This window comes from Tyto alba, unplaced genomic scaffold (genome assembly GCF_018691265.1).
Source record: "Tyto alba isolate M040663 unplaced genomic scaffold, T.alba_DEE_v4.0 Super-Scaffold_1, whole genome shotgun sequence".
Taxonomy (NCBI): Eukaryota; Metazoa; Chordata; class Aves; order Strigiformes; family Tytonidae; genus Tyto; species Tyto alba.
Window position 1 is genome coordinate 19,134,918 of NW_024881261.1, and position 6,100 is coordinate 19,141,017.

Below are 6,100 nucleotides of genomic sequence, written 5' to 3' on the forward strand. Positions count from 1 at the left end.
TCAAAATCCCACATCATTTCACTGATTCACTGTAAGGCAAGGCTCCCCAAACAATTGAATTATCACAAGTGAAAGAGAGTTAGACTGTGGCTAGAGGTTGGGAATGACTGGCCAGAGTGGGAGCTTTTTATCTTCACCTTGACATTGAAGAAATTACAACAGAGGATTCTACCCTAACCACACTGCATAGTAACTGTGCTGTTGCCTGATACTGTTAAAAATTACATAATTTATACTATAGTTCTAATCTTGTAATGAGGTCCTTAGTATCCAATGTTTTCAGCATATTCCCATGAGAAATAGCATAATTTATTAGTAAATATAAAATAGCTCCTTAGTTGAGTATCACGAATAACTTATTAGACAGTGATTTTGCATTGTCCTCAAACTGATTAGGGCAATTTGCATATAATATGATCCTTTCTGCATCCTTGACTGTTTTTGACAGCTGACCTTTCAATACTGTCCCTCGTTAGGAATAGCCCCTGTCAATAGCTGCACCCTTTCAAAGGTCTGAACAGTTAGGAAATGTCACACATCTCTCATATAATTAGCACAATTCTAGGTCATTGGTTTCAGCTCTGCTTTCCATTTTGATCTGTACTGCCCCATCCATTTATGGAGCTTAGTGATACAGACCATTTTCTACTCCTAAGTTTAAAGCATAAAGAATATCCTGCAATAACACAAGCCAGGCAATTGTTTTCAAGGATGTTGTAGACACAGGCAAAGGATTTAATCTTGCAAACATTTATGACAATGTATACTGTGAGCAGTGCTAAAAATATGTGGTTGTGAACTCTGTATACTTTGGTGTGTGGTCCTTGCAGAACTAGACTCACACAGTGCTACTTCCAGTGTGGAGAAAATCGTGAAGCATTCATTCAGGAACAAGAACTTGTCGCTGAAATGCAGAATGTAGTGATCTGATTTCTCCACCAAACTGACATCTCCATGGGTGCTCAGGTCTAGTGTGAAATTTTAAAAACCTCAGATGTTTAACACCATCATTTTAGCACAGTGAATTTAGATCGCAAAGCCTGCAAACTAGTATTACCATAAACATTCTTACTTTGCAGTAACACTGTATGTTTGCTTAGACTGCTCATGAAATGCTGGTAGAATCTTTTCAAGAGCATGCCTTTGCCATAAACCAGGAGCCATCTTTCCCCTTTGGTGCTAGATATCTGAGATTTTTTGGACTAGCCCTAGCATTAATATATCCCAATGGAAATGCCAGCCAGCTGTGATATTGAATGAAACTTGAGAAAACTGTTCAAAGAAAAGTAAACACCTAAGTCTTTTCTTATCACTAGCACTTTGCCATCAAGAAGGTGATGCAGCTTTGTATTTTGAATGTCTGCACACAAAACCTAATAAACCAATAAATTTTAACAACAGAATGGCTACTAAAAGTGCTAAGCCTGAAATTGTTAAAAATAATTTTCTTTATGTAACAGGTCTGGTAGTGAGAAACAAAGAGAATGTCTCTATTAACTCCAAAATCACAGCAACTGTTTTGGCCAGGGCCATCTACCACAGTAGATATAGTAGCACTTATTAAAACCATTTGTTAAGTATATTTATTAAGAAATGTTTGTCTGTTTATAAAAACCAACGTGCAACATTTGGCACCATGGATGGATAGGAATGAGAAAAATGAGAAAAAAAAAAAAAAAAAAAGAGGCGTATATTTACTATGCAGAAATATCACCTTCTAGTTATGCAGTGTTGCATCCTACACATATCCTGAGCTATTTTCCAGGCAGCACTGAAAGCTTGTGTTGCTGAGTTATTCTACACAGTTTTGTATGCTATGCTCATCACTGCAGTGTCCCAATCTAGCACTGCATTAAGTAATGACTATAAGTGCAGCCATTTGATAATGGCTATGTCTGATATGTTGGACAGTGGAACACTTGTAATTTCTCACTTCCAGGGATATAATCCATTTTATCCTGACTCCATGTTAAGAGCTAATCATACATCATGCCTCCGCTTCTCCATGCAACAGTTTCCATAGATAGAAAGCCAAGGAAAGACTGAAAGGGGCCTGTCCCTAACCTGAGTGGTTGGGTGTCTCATGAGTAATGCCTATCATGCAATGAAGATATAGCCAGTACAATTAGTATTTGTCATGTTCTACCACAGGGAAAGAAGCTCATACTACAGACAATAAATTTTCTTTATTTGTTTTGTATTTGGACAAAAATTTGCTAAGCTTTTGCTAGAGAAGCAACATGGAACGCTAGGTAGCAAGGTGTATGAGGTGCTGGAACTTCTGGGGCAAAGACTGTAGCCAAGCAATTCCTGCAGGATGGATTTTTTTCCTGACGAGGGACAGTTCCCAAGTAGTTATTAATCGTGATCTCTGCTGTGAACATTTTATGTGGCCTTTATCATCCTGAAGTCTGGGAAGGCCTTGAAGATAAAGAACAAGAACTTGAATCTGAACCAATTTCCAAAGTAGCCTGTGGATATCTTATCTATTGTGCCCACACATCTGTTAGTGCCCTTGAACATCAGTGCCCAGTTACTTTAAATGCTGTAGTCCCACCCTAAGCTTGCAGTAAGTGGTTAAATCAGGCTTGCCATTGCTTGTCAGTATGGGCTAATAACCTATCTTAGATAATAGAAAGTTTGTGCTGTGAAATGAGTGTTTGAGAGGAATCCAAATATTGTTCTAAAATACATGTTGGATAGATTGTAGGATGTGGGATCTTCAAAGAAATAATTAATATAGTGTTGTGAAGCCTTCAGAAGGCTTTTATCTGCCTCCTGGGATCACTTCTGCCTTGCTTACATTCTGTGTATTTAATTGGTTTTATTCCTCAAACACTGGTTATCCAAGCACCAAGCCTTACTGGTGGCAGTGGCACAGTCATCTCTTCAGTCTAATTGTGCATCATCCCTGTGTTGTCTGACCGTGTAGCCCAACCAGTTCTGACAGTGGTTACATGCAAACTTTTAACAAGATGAGAGACTGAAATAGTCATAGAATCATAGAATGGTTTGGGTTGGAAGGGACCTTAAAGACCACCTAGTTCCAACCCCCCTGCCATGGGCAGGGACACCTTTCCCTAGACCAGGTTGCTCAAAGCCCTGTCCAACCTGGCCTTGAACCCTTCCAGGGAGGGGGCAGCCACAGCTTCTCCAGGCAATTTGTTCCAGGGTCTCACCACCCCCACAGTGAAGAATTTCTTCTTTAAATCTAATCTAAATCTACTCTCTTCCAGTTTAAAACCATTACCCCTCATCCTATTCCTACATTCTCTTAGAAAGAGTCCCTCCCCACCTTTCCTGTAGCCCCCTTAAAGCACTGGAAGGCCGTTATAAGGTCTCCCTGGAGCCTTCTCTTCAGGCTGACCAACCCCGACTCTCCCAGCCTGTCCTCACAAGGAAGGTGATCCAGCCCCCTGATCATCTTTGTGGCCTCCTCTGGACCCGCTCAAGCAGGTCCATGTCCTTCTTATACTGGGAGCCCCACAGCTGGACACACTGCAGGTGGAGGCTCAGAAGAAGGGAGTAGGAGGGGAGAATCACCTCCCTCAACCTGCTGGCCACACTTCTCTTGATGCAGCCCAGGATACATCTGGCTTTCTGGGCTACAAGTGCACATTGCTGGCTCATATTTAGTTTTCATCCACTAATACTCCCAACTCCTTTTCCACAGGGCTACTCTCAATCCACTCATTGCTCAGCCTGTATTTGTGCATGGGATTGCCTTAACCCATGTGCAGGACCTCACACGTGGCCTTGTTGAATTTCATGAGGTTTGCACAGACCCACTTCTCAAATCTGTCAAGGTCCCTCTTGATGGCATCCCTTCCCTCCAGCGTGTCATTGGCAGACTTGCTGAGGGTGCATTCAATCCCACTGTCCATGTCACCAACAAAGATGGTCTTTGTGAAACACTAAAATGCAGTGGCTGTCATTTATCACATCTGCTGTGTGCTAGCAAGCTTTTCAGCTTGTTGACAGGCTCTGTTTCACTAAATCTTTAAAATAAGCAAACACAAAACAAAACAAAAAGCAATGCTGTGGCTGTCTGACATCCTTTCAAATCAAATCATTCGGAGTAGAGATTAAATTGTACTTCTTAATTCTGAGTGCTGAGCATTGTCCCGTATAGACAGAAAATCCATTTGCAGTCTACCCTTTGAAAGTATCACACATCTTGTCTCCAAAACCTATTCACACATTGTGGGGACATGGGCAAAGAAATAAGGAAAACTCACATTGATTTTCTGAATAATTAAAATTTGCATATTCTGAAGTAAACCAGAGAGATACATTCCCAATTTAGCAGATAACTTTTTTTTCTGAAGTGGAGCACAAATTATTCATTTCTATAGGAATTTGAATATGATTTGGAAATAGTTCTGTCAGATCAATTAGAGCAGATTTCAAAAGTTTTTCATTCTGAAAAGTGCTGTATGTGCCCTCTGTTGGAAACATGTGATGGATTGCTTTTTTTAATCTTAAATTTAAAGCTTGTTTTATAAATGCAGTGACAGTCAGTGAAGCATTTGTACCCTGAAATATACAGAGGTAGCATTTTTAAATAGTCAACACTTTATTATAGACTGATTTTCACATTATTATTATTATCTTGATTACTTTAATCTAAATTAAAGACTGGTTAAAATAATGTAGGTACTGATTACTACAGCAATGTAATGGATTTTGCATTTCAAAATCAAAAATCTCTTTACTGTGCCCTACCTCTGGAAAAACACAGCCACCGTCATAAAATACCTGAGCAGCTGGACACTTTGCTTTCTTCAACAGAGAAAGTGCTGGCTTTTGTACTGTGCAACTTAAAAATACAGCTCACATGCAAGACGGCAAAGATTGAATTAAAACCATCTTTCTGCCTCCTAAATTATGGGCTGTGTCAAGAGCCAACTCAACCCCACTGTTACTGCAGTCAGCTTGTACGCTGCTTTGACTTACAGGGGTGCTTCACGGCTGCCAGTGAATGGTGCTCAAGATCAGAAGAGTCAAGAGCACTGTCCCACTGCTCCCTGGGCATTACAGCCTCTGGTTTTACCTTCTGGATTTTGGACTGTACCTAAATGCCGCAATGGGCATTTCATCCCTGCCTGAGTTGGGAAGGGTACACGCTCAAAGGTATTTGCCTTTGAAGGTGCTGAGTGAAAAATACTAGTGTTCAGTCACTGGCACCCCCCAGGAAGGTCCAAACCAGTGGGCCAGAAGTGATGAATCGCCAGGCCTGGTCTCTGATCCGAGCTACTTTGGTGGAAGCAGAGAACTAGAACTGTGCTGGAGAGATATGAGCCGAGGGAGCTGATAAAAGCCAGGCCACTGGGAACACCAGAAGGGAAAACCCAAGAGACTCACTTGTGCTAATTCTGGAGAATAACAGAAAGAATACCATATTGATAAAGGAAAACAATAGGATGACCTTATCAGTATGATATCAACACAGAACCTCCCTGGAGAACCAGCTGAATTACTGAAGCTGATCAAAAAGTGCCATCACCAAAGGTGACCTATTGAAAACATTCAAAGCAGGATGCTCAAAACATGGATTTTAACTTTGAACCAAGCTTTACCCATCAGACTAAAATAAGGGACAAAGACTCCTTTTAGCTTTATCTGTGGTAAAATGAGAGCATGATTTTTCTATTTAGTAATAAGTATTCATTTGTTTCTTGGTACAATACTGAATTCATTTGTTTGACTTTTTGAAGGAAAAAGTATAGAAATGTTAAATTTCTTTATGTATATTTATCATTAGCAGAAAAGATTAAATAGAAATTCAATGTAAGATAGCTCAGGTTACATGCACAGTTATGAAATGTTTCTTTGCAAAGCAAACTCTTTTGAATTAGTTATTTTTCATGCTGTTCACATTAAAGTTGCAGTTCAAATAACAATTGATTAAACCACCTCTACTGCTTCAGTCTTCCCATATTTATTTTTATAGTTATTAAATATTTTAAAGCCTACTTATTATTTTTAAAATCTCAGTTTATTATTTAAATATATTTTGTACTCTTTTGTTAATTACAGTAGCTGTTAGAGTAGTCATATGCTAATCACTTTAATTTTATGTGAAATGGTAGACTTCCAT